The sequence below is a fragment of the Haemaphysalis longicornis genome, unplaced genomic scaffold (genome assembly GCF_048455015.1).
Source record: "Haemaphysalis longicornis isolate Haplotype H1 unplaced genomic scaffold, Haemaphysalis longicornis Haplotype H1 scaffold_1, whole genome shotgun sequence".
NCBI classification, from domain to species: domain Eukaryota; kingdom Metazoa; phylum Arthropoda; class Arachnida; order Ixodida; family Ixodidae; genus Haemaphysalis; species Haemaphysalis longicornis.
In genome coordinates, this window is record NW_027526203.1 from 58,972,108 (window position 1) to 58,992,020 (window position 19,913).

The following is a 19,913-nucleotide window of genomic DNA, read 5'->3' on the forward strand; positions in this document are numbered from 1 at the left end:
CGTGCAGTGGTGAGGGAGGAGCTGCGGAAACTTTTCCCGACGACGACGCCACACCCTCAAGTCGCTTCCCTGACTGACGTGATCCGGGAAGAAGTACAGCAGGCTTTGGGAACTTCTATGCCGTCCGAAGCACCCCGCGAGCCAGAGGCTATGACATACTCCGCGGCTGTTCGTCGACACCGCCCTGTTCCAACACGTCGTCAAGAGGCCCCGCCCTACCGCCACCCACTGTCACCCGCCCGACTCCCTGTAGTACGAAACCAGACGCCGAGGAAGGCTGACGTATGGCGAACACCGGATAATTGTCCTCTGTGCTACCACTGCAGAGACGCCGACCACGTCTACCGTCGCTGCCCATACAAGAGACTCGGACTTCGTGGTTTCTCCGTCGACGCACCACGCCCCCAATCCGGCCAGCGCCCATCTGACATTGAAGAATACCTGTCCGACACCAGCCGTGGACCAGCCCGTTTCAACCGTTCGCCGTCACCCTACCCGTACCAGTCGCCGGACCGCCGTAACAGTGCTGACTTCGCACGTTGAAGGTCCCCCAGCCCACGCGGGGGAAACTAAAGGCGGCAACTTCTGGAGGTGAAGTTGCACAACGGCGGAAAACCGAAAACCCTCAAACGACGCAACGATTCGCCGAAGAATGTGACTTACGACATGCCCTCATCCCGACGACCCGACCTAACCCAGACGTGACTCCTGAACACGAGGACAACCACACGGCGCGACGCGTACTTGACATGACCAAACATGCCGCTGAAACGACGACAACGACGACGCACAGTTCCCGACCGTCAACACGCACAAGCCGAGATACGACGCTCCGACGCACTCGGAACTCGAGGAACGCAGCGTCCGACGTCCAGTTGTCCATCGACGGCTTTGACGTAGTCGCCCTCATCGACACGGGAGCCGACTACTCGGTGATGAGCGGGACGTTCTCGCCTAAGCTGAAGAAAGTTACGACAAGATGGGACGTTCCGCATATACGTACAACCGGAGGCCATCTTATAACGCCAAGTGGAACGTGTACATCCCGCGTCACCAAAGACGGCATCACGTACCCTGCTGCGTTCGTAATTTTACCTAACTGCTCCCGCGACGTAATACTGGGAATGGACTTTTTGACGGACAATGGCGCAATAATTGATCTCCAGACCAAGTCGATAACTTTTTCCTCTGATCACTCCACGACGCCGTCACGGAATCCCGATCACCGTGCTGCTGTAAGCATCGCCGAAGATGACGTCACCCTGCCACCCTGCGCAAGCTTGATGATCGCCGTGTACTGTGAGGGTGCTGCTCCTAACATCGACGCTATCGTAGAGGGTGACCAAAGGTTGCTTCTCAACCGCCGTGTCTCCATCGCAAGAGGCATTGCGCGATTTAAGCAATGCAAATCCTATGTTGTGGTCACCAATTTCACCGAGGGGTACCAGCATCTAAACAAGGGCGCTGCAATTGCGTTCCTCGAAGAAACGCAAGAAGCAAATCAAGTGATCGCGGTCGCTAGCTTTGAATGGGCACACGCAGATGCTTCCAAGCCGCCGCAACCTTTCGACGTGAACCCGGCGCTACCGCAAGAAAATCGGGACAGATTACTGGATTTGCTCCGTCGCTACAGCGGGTGTTTTTCGGCAAACTCAAAATTACGTCAGACACCCCTAGCGAAGCACCGAATTATAACCGAAGATGGAGCCCGACCTACCCGACAGTGACCGTACCTAGAACATTCAAAAGCAGCATACCAGCACTCAGCCTGAGAACCTCCGTCCTCGTGAAGAAGAATTTCAGCCCCGGAACGAGAACGAATTACCTTCTTGTCATCCCCGCAGACCTTCGTGACGAAATTTTGGAAGCGTGCCACGACAACCTGTCTTCCGGACATCGCGGCACAGCCCGCACAATTGGAAAAATCAAGGCAAAGTACTACTGGCCCCGCCTTACATCCGCCGTCACCCACTACGTCCGGAGCTGCCGTGACTGCCAGCGACGAAAAACGCCACTGACGAGACCCGCCGGACTTCTGCAGCCGATCGCCGTCCCATCAAGGCCCTTCTAACAGACTGGAATGGACCTTCTGGGCCCGTTCCCTACGTCACGATCCGAGAACAAGTGGATTGTCGTAGCAACAGACTACATGACGCGCTACGCGGAGACCGCCGCTCTTCCGAGGGGGACTGCAGAAGAAGTCGCCAAGTTTTTCATAAGACAAGTTGTGCTGCGACATGGAGCCCCTGAAGTACTCATCACGGACCGCGGAACGGCCTTTACTGCGGAGCTCATGCAAGTTATCTTACGCTACAGCAACACGGATCACCGAAGAACGAGGGCGTACCACCCCTAAACGAGCCGACTAACGGAACGTTTGAACAAGACGATTGCGGATATGCTGTCCATGTACGTCGACTTTGAACATAAGACTTGGGACGAAGTGCTCCCGTATGTCACGTTTGCATACAACACGGCTATCCAAGAAACCACGCAGATGACACCGTTCGAGCTCGTCTACGGAAGACTGCCGACTACAATGCTTCACGCCTTGCTGCCTCACGTAGAAGACGACGACCTCAACGCCGACATCCAAGGATGCCTTCAGCGTGCAGAGAAGGCCCGCCAGCTCGCTAGAGTTCGTATAACAGACTAGCAGCTGGTGGATGCCGGCCGCTACAACCTCCGACGCCGAGCCGCCGAGTACCACTCAGGGGATAGTGTGTGGGTTTGGACTCCCATCCGACGACGCGGACTGAGTGAGAAACTTCTGCGACGATATTTCGAACCCTACAAGATTCTACGACGTGTTGGCCAACTTACCTACGAAGTGATCCCCGATGGTGACTCCGGCACATCACGACGACGCCGGCTGCCTGTAGTCGTCCACGTGGTTCGCTTAAAACCTTTCTACAGACGATGACAAACTTTTATTTTTATTTGTTCGGACTGTCACTTATGTTAGCATCGGGTCGATGCACTCTTAGAGGGGGGGTAATGCCGCGAACCATGCATTGGGTTTGTTTGTGTTTTTGTTTTACCGCCCGGCTGCGCCGGTCTGTGTTATCTCTGTACCAAGGGAAGCGCGTGTTCCATTCTTTCTTTCTGTGCCGCATGTGTTATCTGTTCTGATAGGGAGAGCATTCCGATCTAACGTGAACATCCCGGAATAATCTTCTTGCATCTACAATGTTCTCGATGCGAATCGACGGTTCCAGAACCACGCGCGCCGAAAGATAAAAAACACCCGCATTTCCCCGAAGGGGAGCATGGGGAAGTGCGAATGCACGGGTGATGCTATGAGGGGGAGTTATGTTGAACTGTGTTGGCATTCGCCCGTTAGTTGCATTTAACACCCCCGCGTGATCAAGTGGGGATTCACACACTCCGTTAGTCGTTCTCTGGAAATCTTGGTGAATTAAAGTGTATGTTCGAGGAGATCACACACACACGCAAGTAAAGTGAAACGACAGTATTCTTTATTCAGCATTTGTTGGTGTTGTCGTTGTAGTTGACGGTCATTATGACCGCCTTGTGGTCACTGAAATGTACGGTCAAGAGTTGTTGCAAGACCGCGCGTATCAGACAGTTCCTCGCAAAGGCCAGGTCGATGTAGCTGCCATTGATGGTGGTGGGAGCCTCTAGCGGTAGGCACGTCATGGAGTGGTTGGCGAGCATGTATTCCATCAACCACTCGCCGCCCTTTCGCACGTCCGCGTTAAAGTCCCCAACAACCACGACCGGGTCCGAGGGCTTTACGCGCCTGGCCACACTCTACATCGCCGCGTCGCGCGAGATGTTTGGAGCGAGGTAGAGGGTGACGACCACGATTCCGTCGCCCGAGTACGCGTCGGTGTAGACGACACTGTACGGCGACTCGTCCCTGACCGGCGAGGTGGACACGGCGTGCGACACGAGGTTCGCGTAGACGTGACCGACGAGGTAGACGCCGCAGTACTCGCCCCGACTTCCGCTCCTGGCGAAGCAGCAGTCGTCGATGGGGAAGTGGGAATGCACGGGTGATGCGAAAGAATTCTTCTTGGCCAATCGCCCTAAGTGGGTATGTGGTGCGGACGGACGGACGGTGGTGGACGCGTGATGCAAGGTCGCTTAAGAAGTGCATTCGCACTTTAAAAGGGCCCATCTCCCCTAGAGGGGGCTCGAGTTAATACGTCGCATAGGGGGTGGGGGTATTGCGTTAACGTTTAGTGTTTGGGGAGTTGGTGGTAGTGAATGCGTTGCATCAGCAGCTTCTTGACGTAGTTTCAATGAGTCAAGGATATAAGGCGCGTTCGTAGCCTTTCATTCTGTGTCGGTTTTGTGCCGCAGTGGGAAGAGCACCATGTACCTTGCGTTCCGCCCACAGGTAGTGAAGGCGTGGTATCAGCAGCTTCTTGACGTAGTTTGAATGAGTCAAGGATATAAGGCGCCTTCGTAGCCTTCCATTCTGTGTCGGCTTTGTGGCGCAGTGGGTAGAGCACCATGTACCTTGCGTTCTGCCCGCAGGGTCGTGGGATCGAAACCAGGCGCCGGTAAGTATTGTAGCACCGCTATCATCTTCTTCAGCGCCACCATCATCAGCAGCAGATTGACCACCTGGCACGGAACACACTGGGCACCCGGCACACCTCGGGAACCGCACCCTCGTTCTACGCGCCTCGTCATGTCCATGGCGGAGCCAACGCAACAGTAATAAACGCGGGCTCGCCGCTCCGCCTCACTGGCCGCCTACAATTTGGTGGCCCGGACAAGCGGCTTCGCCATGGCATCACACCGCTGCTTCACCAGCCACAATGCGGAAAACCGCACGCGACGAACGTCCATCGCCCTCCCAGACCTTCCCTTGCTGATTCCATTTGACTCCATCAAAAACCACGCTGCATGGTTCGTCAACCTGGAGAGCCATTTTTATGTACATGACATCTGCTCCCCGGAAATCAGGTACCTCGTGACATTACAGAAGCTACCTGCTGACCTCGTGGAGCAGATCCAGCTGCCGGCCCCAGGCCCCAGTGCGTATGACAAATTAAAAGAGACTGTCCTCAACCACTACGGCATGAAAACCCGGCAGACGACAATCCTAACAGAACCTGCAGCCGTTACCACCACCAGTCCTCCTCCGACACCGCCCTCGGCCCATGCACCCGAACCCTCACTAGGTGACGCGTCTGCTATCATGGGCGCGTATCTCGACCTCCCAGACCTCAGCGGCCTTCCGGACTTCTACACCCCTCGCTGCGACATATGGTTTGTTCAGCTCGAGAGCCACTTTGTCATCAACAACGTAAGGAGCCAGCCGCTGCGCTATCACCTCGCAGCGACACGGCTACCTGACGGGCTCCTCCCGAAGCTCCGGCTCCCACCACCTGGCCCACAGACCTACGACGACTTGAAGAAGGCTGTTCTTAAGCACTATGGCGTCTCAGGCAGTATTTTTCAATACTCCAGCGATGGTTGTGATGACACGCCCACCTCGGTCACGCTCATGCCGACGCCATCCTCTACACCACCACACCTTCCAACGCCAACTGTGCATACAACTTCGCCGCAGTGTTCAGTCTCGCCTTGTCAGGAAACGCCAGCGCCGGCTACGGCTTGCAGCACTGCAGGATCGGCCTTTAGCTTAGTGGAATCTGCGCAACACCATGCCGCAGCGCCACACGTTGTTGTGTCGGCTTCACCGACCCCAGCAAGTGTCGACTGCTATGCCGCTCGTGGCTGCGAAACTTCTCTGCACGGCGCGAGTGAGAACGATCTTCATGAGCGCTGTACTCCCGGTGTACGACAGCCATCTTCCTCGCCTCAGGTGGCACAGCTTCCAGCAGCCAACGACAGATCGACGACTCCGGGAGTCGAAGCTACCTTCGAAGCACATCAGCTTGCTCTTAACAATCTTTACACCCTGGCTGCGAGGGCGATCCCGGAGCAAAGACTGCGGGACGCTTCTCACAACAACCGACACCGAAAGAGGTATCCCATGACCAAACGCAGTCAAGAGACGCGCCAAAAGCTGGTCCCCAGACGTCGACCGATTCCATGCTCCGGGGCATTGTTGGGTAGATGCAGTAACCGGAGCTCAGCCGTCTGTCAACAAATCAAACATACGAAACCAGCTTGCAGGATGGAGATCCGACGTCATTGGAGTTCCAGCGCAGCTTATCAATGCAAGGCTCCGCTCTGCCGCCTCCCACCGCGGTTGCGAAAACAGCCAAGACAGCGACGAAGCCACAGAGCCCAAACCGGGGCACAGTCAAGCGCGCACTCTGGTCGTCATTCTGATGCACCACGCTTCACCTTGTCGCTGTCCTTCCAGTTACGCCTGCCGCTCGCTCTACCATCAACGGCAGCAGCTGCTTCGCACGACGCAATGCGTCCGCGGCCGCACTCCCAGCCTCGACCACCAGAGGTTGCCCCTTACCCAAACGCTACCTCGCCGACGACCAGGACCGTGCCCTTTACTCAACCCCGGCCACTAGACCACTGACTGCCCACGGACTCTCTTCCTGACTACGGACAAATTGTACATACCTGTACAGAGTACATCGTTTTCGCACATTTCTCATAACGCGCTACGCGCTAGGGGGGGAGCCCTGTAGCGCCGCTGTCATCTTCTTCAGCGCCACCATCATCATCAGCAGATTGACCACCTGGTACGGAACACACTGGGCACCCGGCACACCTCGGTAACGGCACCCTCGTTCTACGCGCCTCGTGATGTCCATGGCGCAGCCAACTTAACCGTAATAAACGCGGGCTCGGCCGCTCTGCCTCATCGGCCGCCTACAGTATTATATTTTTATATAGAATAGGGGGAGGGGTGCCGACCTGTTGTTGAGAGCGAGGAGGGTAGCGTGATTCGGGAGAGGAGGAGTGGGGGAGAGGGCGCACCTGGAACGGCTGTTGCGGACGCCGAGGGGCACACCAACGCCGGGTGACATCGTGAGTTAAAGAAAAGCTCTGCATTTAAAAGCCGGCAGAGCAGACGCCGGGGTCTTCGATTCTGCGACGTTCGCCGACGCACGTCACTTTGCTGCCCGCTGTTTCGCCGCCTCTGTATTCGTTTGAGTTGTTAGGGGAGCACACGTTCACTCCAATAAACTTGTTTCTTTTCCAAAACAACTGCGTCGTCCCTGGCTTCGTGACAATATGCAAATCTGCCCAATGAGAAGAAGCCAAAAAAGTTAGCTGCCTTGTAAGAACTATTCATTACCTTTCTTTTGCTTGCGCATAAAAATTACATATGCGATATATATGATTGTATAATGCACTGAGGGTCTTTTCTATGTTCGCAATGATTCCGCATAGTGTATTCTGTATCCTGTTACAATACCTTGTATCGCAACATTGGACCCTACCCTAGCCTTTGGATAAGAGTCCATGCAGTTTGTTTTGTAATCAAAAATACAGTGGAACGAATCAATGAAACGAATTGAATAATTGCCGGGTATAACAAGCCAGTTTACGCGGCGTTTATAGACTAGGAGGAAGCTTTTATTCGCTAAGCACGACAGGCCTGCTAGAAGCATTGAAAGAACATGGAATAGAGGAGACGTAATGCTCTAGGGACGACATATATAAAGGTTGCACAGGTATAATAATGCTTCACAACCAAAGCAACAAATTCCCGTACCGAAATGGTGTAGGACAGGGATATAACATCTCGCCAGAACTGTTCACAGCACATCTCGAGGAAATATTCACGAAGGTAACTGTGAAAACAAAGCATTAAGGATAAATAGGGATTATGTGAGCCACTTGAGGTTTGCATACGACATAGTCTTGCTAAATTGGTCTGCAGGACAGCTCCAGAAATCTCTCGCGGAATCCAATCAGAAATCGTGCCCGTGGGCATAATAATACATACTAGTAAATGAACGTAAGGATGAATGCCGAGAAGGATGCCGAGAGCTCTCTTCAGCATATGTAACAACACGCTTGGACAGCAGAAGATTATACCTATTTCTGACACGTTATGTGTGCTGATCCCAACCACGAGAAAGAAATGCGCTGCACAATATTTATGGGCTGAGGTGCACTCGGTAAGTACTCTCAAATAATGACAATTAAGCTACATCTATCACTGAAAAGAAGAATATATAACCAATCCATCCTACCTGTGGTTACATTTGGAGCAAAAACTAGGCACCTTTCCAAGCAGCTTGAAAGTAAACTTCGGCCGGCTCAAGCGGCCAGGGAAAGAAGAATGATTGGCGTGAAAATAAGGGGACCGAGACGATCTGTCTGGATCAGAGAACTCGAGTAGAGGATATCCTTGTTAAAATAATGAAGAAATGGAATTGGGCTGGCCACGTGTCTAGACGCAATGGCAACGTCTAGACCACCAGAGTAATAGTCGGTACCAAGAGAAGAGTCTAGAGTAAGAGGAAGGATGATACCTCGATGGAGGGAAGAAATAAGGAAATTCGTATGCAGCGAATGCACTCCAACAGCGGAGGACACTTGCGGTTGGAGTCGATAGGAAAGGACTTCTTCCTGCAGATGACTTAGTAGGCTGTCGGTGATAATGGTGATGAATATCTAAAAACATTCGTACAATAAACGGAAGAGTGACGTTAGAACTCGGAATTAAAACCAGTTTTTTCGAAGACTACGGATACTACCATGAAAAGTTCGAAAAAAATTCCGACTAATTGCCCCCACAAAACACCCGTTCGGTTGCTGAAAATGTTATTGCGTCGATGGCTCCAATGCTTACGCAATTTTTTCAAGGCGAGTGTGATGAACTCAGTGTTCGGTGGTGGGAACCACGAGGCGTGCACACTGGGTCAATGACGACAGAGGCCACAACACGAAGGGGAAACGTAGGAGCCTTGTTTTATGCAGCAAAACAGCTCAAATGGGTCAAAACGGGACGAAACCGAAACGTTGACACTCGCGGCAAGCACGAATGAAAAAGGAGAAACAAGAAGCGGGATTCAGTCCTGCACCTTCTAACAGTCCCGCGCAAGTCCCAGTTCAGCGAGGGACTGTTAGAAGGTGCAGGACTGAATCACGCTTCTTGTTTCTTTTTTTTTCATTCGCGTTTGCCGCAAGTGTAAACGTTTCTGTTTCTTACCGTTTTGACCCATTTGAGCCGTTTTCGCTCCATAAAACAATTTTTTTTTATTCATTGATTGAAATTTGAAGTTTATTTGGCACAATGGCGTACATGGTGCCGAGGCTAAAGGCGACGTGAATGTCGCCTGACTTGACCTCTGGCTCCCAGTGACACTGGCAGCACAGACAGCGTTTCAAGCTTGGAAACATTTCACATAAAAAAAGAAAAACAACGAAAAAAAGGAAAAAGAAGGGGGACAATCAGACAGCAACACAGAGCTATACAATAATCAACATTTCCCACGAGAATTAGCAGGATTACACTAATACATACATTGTAGCCAGCAAACAAAAGCCAGCAAACAAATGGGGTTGCATAGTTTACAATCCAAATAAACACTACATAAACAGATGCAAAGAGCATGAAGGTAGCAAATCAGGTCAATGTAAGTCATAATAAATTCATAAAGTAAAGTTTAATTTGCTTTTTAATGGAATATAAACACCTACAGCAATCAATGAGGCCTATTATGCCGGGATGATAGTTTAAAAGATTCGGTATCTGCCAATCTAACAGCTGGGTACCATAATTCGTCCTGATCCTGTTTTTCTTGAAAACAGTATGCCGAAAGCTGTAGTGTGGATGAGTGTCTGTGTGCTGTAAGAGAAAGGATTCACGGTAACTTATATAGGTAAGGTATATGGTCTCAGCTAACTTAAAGGGACGCTGAAGTGAATTTGTCAAGCTCCCGTTTTTGCTTGCACTGCGTAGACTGGCTCAAATTAGCACACTTTTCATCGTTTTTACGATTGACAAATCGGTAATTATTTTACAAAGCGCGAAAGAAGAAAACCTACCATGCGCGGTTTGCGGCGGCCGCACCAACTAAAGCTGTGACGTTAGGAGGAGCGGGCACCGTGATTGGACGATGCCCAAGGTGAGCAACCAAACAAGTTTCGGTTTCGGTTCTGTAAAACACAACCGTTGGCGTTGTTGGATGGGCATTCTCAATAATTCACTAATCATCGTACCGCGCTTCTGCCATGTTGTCAGCTGTAAAAATGCATAAAGATAAGCCTCCTAGGACGGCTTGGAATCGTAGCATTCACTAGCCGAAACCTACGCAGTGCATGAACGCCCTCCGCGTACCCGCAGACGCCCAAATGTCATGCGCTTTTCCCCCATATTTGGAGCTTGCCCCCCCTCATGCCTGTATCGTAAAAAGCGTGTTCGCACCAGGCCAAGGGTCTGTTCATTCTGGCCTGTGCCCACTGCCGGCAAGCAGTCGGTGCTTATGGCAACAGCCATAGAGTTAATACTGCAACAGCACGCCAACGAGAACTCGCTAGCGCGCCAGTGCCAGCCTGCGCGCGTTCTGTGAACTAGTTAGTGGAGCCATGAACGTTGCGGCCCAAAAAAGGGTGAACTCAATGTAGAAAACATCGGCTGAAAACGAAAAAGTTAACTTACAGAAAAAAAAATTCACGTACACGCGGGGATTCGAACTCCTGACTTGCAAAATACTTGCGGTGGCATATCTAGCGCCCCAAACGACTCGGCCACTGAGCGGGCTCCGCTGGCCTTGGTAATATAGGGTATATATTGTACAACCAATTTACACTTTTATTTAGTTTTGGCATTTCAAGCAGCTTAGGTGACTATTTGTTGTATTGCGATCGTGCAGTAAGCGTCTCCCGAGTTTCCACAATAGCTCACGTCTACCAATTGCATTTCGTATACGGAAAAGCGTTCGCAGATGCGTAGTCGTGCTGCTGACCGCTCTGCTTGTTCGCCCAGCGCAAAAAAGTGCTTCCCGCACCCTAGTTTTACGCTGTACGGTAAAAATATCAGTTGATTTTATTTCCTTAGTACCTATATTGACTTCGCTCACTCTTCTCCCCCTTCAAGAGGCCTTATATTTTCCTACTGGCGTACCAGTCAGCGAAGCGTCGCATGTGCGCTTGTGCAGCGCTTGTGTGAAGCGACCTTGACTTGGAGCTAGGTACAGTGTACAAACTAACCAAGTAAAGAAAGGCAGATTCTACCATTCACAAACGTGTCCTGGCTTCGTTTCAACTGAGCGAACGAATTGCGACGACCCGTCGGCGGCCGGCGGACGAAACGCTGGGCCGACTGACTGTCTGAAAGCAGGGGAGCCGTGCAGTAGCGCAGCCAATTGCGAGCTCGGCTCCTCTCGACGTCACACGAAAACGCCGCAAAAAATGGGCGAGCGTAAAGAGAGGAGGACAGCATTTTCGAATTAATTTTTCTACTAAATAAAATCGCGTAAACGCGCCCAGGGTGGTCGAAACATGGTCTGGGGACTCCGGACTACAATTTGCGCAAGTAATCCCGCAATGTTTACATATCACTTCAGTGTCCCTTTAGGTGCGTACATATATTGAATACTAATAATTAAATGTTGTGCGAAATAAGGTAAGGTATCAACAGCCATAGGCAAGTTATTGATAAAACGAATACCCCTTTTCTGAATCGAAACGAGAAAGTTAAGGTTGGACTTAGAAGTAACCCCCCAAACCAACAGACAATATCGCAAACGAGAATGAACAAGCGAGGAATACAGTTGACGCTTTACAGGTGTTGGTAACAAAGGACGCAGTTTATTTAACACTCCAATAGATTGTGCGGTCTTGTGTTTAACAAAATCAACATGGTGATTGCAAAGAAGATTTTCGTGAAAGAAAACGCCTAAAAATTTCTGTACTTGAACTCTTTCGATTGGAAGGGATTGAAATGTTAGAGGGCAAGGAATTCTCATAGGCCTATTCTTAGACGTGAAAATGATATATCTTGTTTTCTTAACGTTAAGCTGTAATTCATTCGCATCCAGCCAGAGGGAAATCTGTTGTAACCAGGTGTTTGCAGTAGCGATGACGGATGCCAAATCAGTGGACGAAAAAAAAAACATTCGTATCGTCAGTATAAATAACAATATCCTGGTTGAACGGAATCAAATCAATATCATTAATGTATAAAAGAAATACAATTGGCCCCAATATAGACCCCTGTGGTACACCATACGATATTTTTTGCCTGTCGGATTGAACATCATGAACTGAAACGAATTGCTCACGGTCTGATAAGTAGCTGCGAAAAAGCTGCAGTGAAGTTCCCCTTATACCATATTGTGACAGTTTAAGAAAAAGAATATCATGTTTAACTGAATATTAAAGTCTAAGAAAATTCCTACAGAATAAAGACGGTTTTCTATGTTGCGAATAAGGCTATCCTTGATGTTAATTAAAGCAAGTTCAGTAGATTTCCCTTTTTGAAATCCATACTGAGTGCCGGAAATTAATTTCAGCTTTTGGAGGTAACATGATACTCTAGAATTTATAACTTTCTTCATGACCTTGGAGAAAATGGGTAGCACTGAAATTGGCCGGTAATTAATAATTTCATCAATCGCACCACCTTTATGTAAAAGAATAACTTTTGCTATTTTTATGTTATCGGGGAAGATTCCTGTAGACAGAATTAAATTTGCTAGGTGACACAAGACTTCACCGATCAGGTCTATCACAGCTTTGATTGGTGCGGCCTTAATTCCATCAAAGCCAGAAGAACAATTATTTTTTAGACTATTTACCACATTGGTAATTTCAGTTATAGTAGCAGGATAGAGGAACCTTGAGCTGCACACGTTTTGAGTTAGATAAGACCTTGGATCCGAGCTACGTGAATTGGACACCCCAAAATACAGGAAGCGTTGGTTAAACAGATTAGCTAGGGCTTTACCACTGAAGGTATCTTCTCCTATTTTTAGTTCAGATGGCACTGAAGCCTTTGATTTCCGAAGCAAATTTTTTATAACCGTCCACGTTTTTGAGGGATCAAACTGAATGCTCGCACATTTGTTTGAGTAGTACTGAAGGCGTGCTCTCTTTATGTCCGTTGTTAATTTATTTCTAACTTTCTTGTAATCCATCAGGACCAATAAATCCCTGGATTTTACAAATTTATCAAACAACTTATTGCGTTCTTTTATTCTTTTTAAGAATTCAAGTGTAATCCACGGTTTTCTAGCTTTTCTGGCTTTAGTCAGAGAAATAAAAGGAAATGCACTATTATAGGCCTCAATGATCTTATTAATAAACAAGTCGTAAAAAGCATTGGGATTTGATGTTGTGGAAAGGCTGCTCCAATCTATGGACGACACAAGCTGGCGGAAATATTTCACATTACTCGTATTCATCTTCCTGTAGATTCTAGGTGTCGCTCAAGATATGAGGGCTAAAGGTAGCGGCCGCCGGGTGTTGGTCAGTTTGAGCGAGAAGAAAACATTCTGAATGTTTCAAAGTTCTTATTATCTGATGTGTTTGCCGGACTGAACGTATTAGATTTTTTGCTGAGAGAGAGGCAGAGGTAGTGAAGACCTACGTTGAAAAAAGGAATAATTGGGTTTAACAAAACGTGGTAAAGAGACGGTAGGGGGCTTAAGTGTGGAACCTGAAATATAGTGCACCAAATGAAACCGCTCCTTTTCTTGCCCTTCAAATCAGATCACATTGATGTTGACGTGACGAGCTGGACAAAGCTACCTACCCTGCCTCGATAGAAGTGGAATATGTAATGTTTTATTTGTACTCCGGAATGCATGTCTTGGGCATAGCTATGTTTGTGAAAGAGGGTTATGTTTCCACGAACTGAGCTTCATGATAGTTTAAAATTGTAAATACGTGTGTAGGTTTATCCTTCATGGAGTGTAATATTTTTGGGGGATTGGGATCCTTTGTGGCAGGGATTATGTTTTTAGGCGTATGATAAGGAGACGTTTTAGGGGCGAAGCACCTTACAGGCTCAGGCTGTTGTACTAAAACACCGAGACACTGGGTTTTCAGCGCCTCGTGCTCGAACGTAACGCGTACTAAAGGATACGTGTGTAATGAATAAATTCGGTTCAAAATAAACCAAGTTGATTTACAGGTTAATACCCTTCCCACTTGACCAATCGTCAAGCACAGGGAGACGCTGTTTGTAGACGGGTTATAATTTGTGTTACGCTCAAATATCCACCAGCTCTCGACAACCACCCGTCTCGACCACTCTACCTGATGCGGCCGGGTGGTCTGTCGAAGAAAGAAAGGGCATACTTACCTGGCGCGGCGGCCTCATCGATCACTGAGGACGAGCCCCCAGGGCGACGCGCGGGAACTGCACTGCGCTCGCGCTACTACTCGTGCTACTACCCCAAACTCAGCCAGATTGGGCATGCAAATTGCTTAAATCCGATTCAACGCAAGAGAAGGTGCCACCACCTTTGCAAGCGTGGGATTGATCCTCCCACCAGCGCTTCTCTGGCGCCGAATAAGTGCGCGCCCTGTGGCAAGAGAAATACTTACAATTTTTAATACACTTATACACTGCAGGCTTAGCCTCTCGCCAGGTTTTATGTTAATGAGCATCGCCCGCTTTTAAACATTTTTCGGGGAGGAAAGTGTACAGTCTTGGTCTCGAGGACACGGTATGCGAGTTCGCGCTCATCTTGGTCGGTGGCTCGTTGGTGACATGGTTAACTTTTTCGCGCTCTATGGCAGTAGATACAGAAGCGTTTAGGTATTCTGCCCTCACCAACACCTAATGCCTACCCGGTTATTGAAGAGTTTTTATGCGGAGTCGCTGAATCGGTGACATGTTCATCATGACTGACGTCCAGTCGTTTCTTTTTTGGGGGTGCTTCTTTTCCATACGATGGCCCGTCTCGATTATTTTTTGAGCCACTTCCTTGGTGATAGGTGAGTAGTTTCTCTCATTACTTCAAATGCCTTTTAAATGCCCAAATTTAGGACCATTTTATAATCATAAGCATTATAAACAACAGCCTATTTAGGTTTTCCAAACAAAGCGTTGGGCTATAAACCAGAACTGCGGGGATATCGAAAAGTACTTTATGAATTCGTGTCAGTATACAAGCCATATAGTCGGCTTTATTTTACTTCATTTCGGCTTATAATCTACGCCAATCATGATTTTGAGACACTGGCGCTATCTTTTGCCCATATTTTAAGTGATCACCTAATGTCGCGCCGGCGGCATCAGTTCGAGCTGAAACCAAGCCGTTGTGACTCAGTGGGGGAGGCGTTGTGCTGCTGAGCCATAGGAAGTACGTTCGATTCCCGGTTATTGTGGTCGTTTTCCTGCTGTAGGCACAATGAAAAACGTTCTGGTGTAGAGATTTCGGCGTAGGTTGAGTATGATCGGGTCGTCGAAATTAATCCGGAGCCTTCGGCTATGGCACCTCTGATATCATGTGTGTCTTCGGCACGTAAATTGCAGCGAAAATACCTTTTTTACCTTCCGCTGGAGATACGCTTTGTTGTGATGCCATCAGTTGCAAGGACGGCTGGCGACCGTGTCTCCGGCGCATGCCAGCACATGCAGTGCGTAGAATGAGCGCCACTGCGCAGGCGCGGCACCTGCTGAAAATTTGTATCCCGTCTTTCGTCTACGCCGCAGTATCATGGTCCTTCTTTCTAACCAACGCCCCCTGTATAAACATTGCCTAACGCGTGAGCGAAAAATGGCCAAACAGCCACTCTCCTGTTGCTCTCTCCTACCCTTTCCCGCTCCGTAGCCTTCCAGCGTGCTTTCGTGTCCGCCAGCCAGCGCCGCTTCTCGGAAACTATGAAAATAGTGTAAAGTTTGTTTAGCGTTCCCGCGGCGGCGCTCCTATGCCTTTTTGTTTTTCACCATGCATGTCTGTCTTGGTATGTCACTGATAAAACTTCCTTTGTAAGGAAGCAAAATCCCTTGCGCTGCCGCAGGCTGATGCCGGCTTTGCGCGCTTAACTACTCGGATCACAGGCGCTGAAATTTTTTGAGTGGGGCATCCCAGCTCTATCCCCACCGCATTTAGGTATTGTTTTGACCCCGCTGTTCGCACTCCGCATCGGTATGCACTTCTGAAATTGAGGACTGTACTGTAGAAGCGCCCGGACAGCGTGGCAGGATCCCAGCTGCTTATCCTTTTGTTTCTTATAATTTTCTGAAGTTAAGCACGTGATATTATTGGAAAGTAATCGTAGACGTGAACGCCTGAACAAAAAACGTGCAGGCAATTTTTTCTTCTCTAAATACTCTAGAAAGAAAATTACCAGTAAAATAATGGCTGCCCCATCCGAAAATATCGTTTTTCTGTTAGCTATATGTCTACCCGACAATCAGTATGTTCTTACACTATTTCAGTCCGCCTCCGTCTTTATCTTTGGAAAATGCAGCAAGTATGAAGCGAGCGACACGTTGAACGAGATCCCCCAGTGCGCCACAGAACTAGCGCCCCATCGCGGCTAAGATGTAAGTGAAACGGCCCTTGAAGCCCAACAGGCAAGCTGACAGACACACGTCGTAGAAGTGGGTGCAGCGTTCGCGACTCGCGAGCAGTGACGTAAGGCGAGATGTCCGCCGGCACGCGCCACATAGCGGATCAGTGCCTGAACTAAGCGTCCCTACCTTTCCCTTTGAAAAGCGCGCGACGCGTCAGGCAATGTTAATACAGCCGGCGTTGTTCTAACCTTCATTTCCCCGGGCGACATATTGTCACGTGAAACAGCGGTAGGCAATACCCCTCAGCGCCATTACAAAGGACCAGCGACGAAGACGATGAAGAAGGTTTTGGCGTACCCTGCGCTGGCCATCTGATCGCCATCTTGTAAATAATGTAAATTGATTCTTCAACTTCTTTATGGTTCATCTCATATGCTCTGCCGCCACGTTACATTTGGTGGAGGTGCGGGTTCATCCACGTCCCGGCCGCAGCTTCGCTCCTCATTGGCAATCGACGCAGTCATCGAGGGGGCATTAACCCCGTCAGGCAGCCCCAGCCCTGCCGCTACAAGCACTCGACGACGTCCCCCCGCCACATGTCCACAGCCCATGACGAGCCGATCCAGAGCCGCCAAAAAACGACGATATGCGACCAGATGATGACGACGACGTGTCCCCAGCCCTATGGTCCGACGTGGTTACAAGCCCTCACCGGTGCGTCGTTGCCTTGCAGACATCACTGCTAAGTGTTCACCAAACCAATCAGATTCATCCGTGGCCGCAAGCCGTTTTTTTTCTCGTATTTTCTCGCATTGTTCATCTGCATCACCATCCCCGTGCCGCAGCTTCGACTGGGACGGTCGCCCTCGACCGGGGGGTAATGTCACGTGAAACAGTGGTAGGCAATACCCCTCAGCGCCATTACAAAGGACCAGTGACGAAGACGACGAAGAAGGTGCTGGCGTACCCTGCGCTGGCCATCTGATCGCCATCTTGTAAATAATGTAAATCGATTCTTCACCTTCTTCATGGTTCGTCTCATATGCTCTGCCGCCACGTTACAATATATCTCGCTGACTCAATCCTAGCTTCCTGGTGGCAGCGATGACGTATTTCCGCGGACGTTTGATGAGCACGGCTGATAGATGGCGGCTATCAGCCACGGGAAAAAGTCGAAACAAAGCCTAACAACGCCATTGTGCGAAAACAAACGCAGATGTGCCAAACCAACACCATTCGCGACATTCTTCCGGTCATGTTTCGGAGTGCAGGCACTTTTATCGCTTTTAAGGACATGGGAAGTCTTTTCGGCAACGGTACAGAGCCGCCAACTTTGCCATTTGCAGATAATAAAATCCCCACATCTCACATGGTGCAGACCATTTTGTGAGTATTATGCCTTGTCTGCATATAAGATAGTGCATCTTCCCCCCCCCCCCCCTTTCAAATACTATTATCGAAGGAGAGTGAATCGGATGCATTTCTTATTACCTTCAGTTCCGTAAGCAATTTCGCAGCACCGTTGTTCTCAGCTAGCGCCTCCCATTGCTTTTCAAGGGGGTACACGAAATAGAAAATGACCGAAAACAGACTGAATTTGCGCGGAAACATCCCGAAAGATAGGTGAGAAGCCGCAGCAGCGGACGCATTGGAGCAACGCCGCCTGTATAATCATTGCCTAACGCGTGAGCGAAAAATGGCCAAACAGCCACTCTCCTGTTGCTCTCTCGTACCCTTTCCTGCTCCGTAGCCTTCCTGCGTGCTTTCATGTCCGCCGGTCAGCGCCGCTTCTCGGAAACTATGCAAAATAGTTGAAACTTTGTTTAGCGTTACCCAGGCGATGCTTCTACTCCTTCTTGGTTTTCATCATGCCCGTCTGTCTTGGTCTGTCGCGGATAAAACTACATTTGCCACAGAGCAAAATCACTTGTGCTGCCGCAGGCTGATGCCGCCTTTGCGAGCTTATCTACTTGCATCACGGGCCCCGAAATTTTCTGAGTGGGGCATCCCCCTCTTTCCCCTCCGCCTTTCGGTCTTGTTTTGTCCTCACTGCTCGTACTCCGCTTGGGTACGTGCTTTTAAAATTAGGGACTGTACTGTAGAAGCGCCCGGATGGCATGGCGGGACCCTCAGCTTCTTATCCTTTTGTTTTCTGTAATCTTCCGAAATTGACAAGCATGTGATATTTTTTGGAAATAATTGTAGAAATAAGTAGCGGAACAATAAATGTGAACGCAATATTTTCTTTCCTAAATCCTCCAGAGAGAAAAATATCAGTAAAATAATGGCTGCACCATCCGAAGATATCGTTTTTCTGTTCGCTATTTGTCTACCGGACAATTAATATTTTCTTACATAATTTTAGTTCCGCCTCCGTCAGTTGCCTTTGGAAAAATGCAGCAAGTATGAAGCGAGCGACACGTTGGACGTAGAGTTCCTGTATATAGCTCCCCTATCGTGATATACAGGAACTCTAGTTGGACGAGATCCGCAGTGCGCCCTAGAACTAGCGCTCCGTCGCGGCTAAGATCTGAGGGAAAGGGATCTTGAAACCCAACAGGCAAGCTGACAGGCACACGTCGTAGAATTCGGTGCAGCGTTCGCGACTCGCGAGCAGTGACGTAAGGCGACATGTCCACCGGCGCGCGCCACATAGCGGACGAATGCCTCAACTAAGCCTCCCTACCCTTCTCATTGAAATGCGCGCGACGCGTTAGGCAATGTTTATACAGGCGGCGTTGGCTGGAGAGAGTATGACGTCGGAACTCTGCATGACCGACTTCTTCCAGCGGCTGAGCGCCCAGGATGGTGTACTGGATTTGATCAGCCACACGGAACATAAAGGAGCATATGGCTTGTCCATGGTTGCTCTGTTTCTTGATGTTTGTAAGGCATACGACTGTGTCCTGCAAAGTGATATTTTGAGTCATCTGCAATAAATGGAGTTGACAAGACACATACTGAACTTCATTCGAGTTTTTTTGACCGGCCGCTTCATGCAGCTGCTGATAGAGAATGTTTAGTTCAAAAATAACTGTAGTACGAAGCGTACCCAAGGGCAGTGTTCTGTCGCCCATTATCTTCAATGTAGCAATGGCTGCCCTGTCTTCTACGCTAAAGAATCATTGCTCAAGAGCTCGTATTTCAATATATGCGGCCGGCATCTGCATCTGGCTCACCGGATACAAGACAAAGCGCTTTCGAGTAAAAACACATGCTGTTTCATCTGTTCAAGCGTACTTTTCAACAGTACTGCTGACCCTATAAGCGGAGAAATTGTGTTTTCTTCTATTTCCTGATGTGCGACGCAGGTCTGCACGTCTCAGGATAGACCTGAATGGCCGTCCCATCCGCGAAGGTGCTCAAGTAAGATTTCTAGGAATCGTTCTCGACCTTAGGTTGAAATGGCGAAAGGCTGTCGATTCTATGGTTTCCTGGGTGGCGCCCAAACTTAATGTAGTGCGGAGAACAGTCGATGTGACATGGGGAAATGACCCACCCTCTATGACCAAGTTGCAAAGAAGCCTTGACTTTGAACGGCATGCTCTATCAGCTGCCTCATATATCGCGT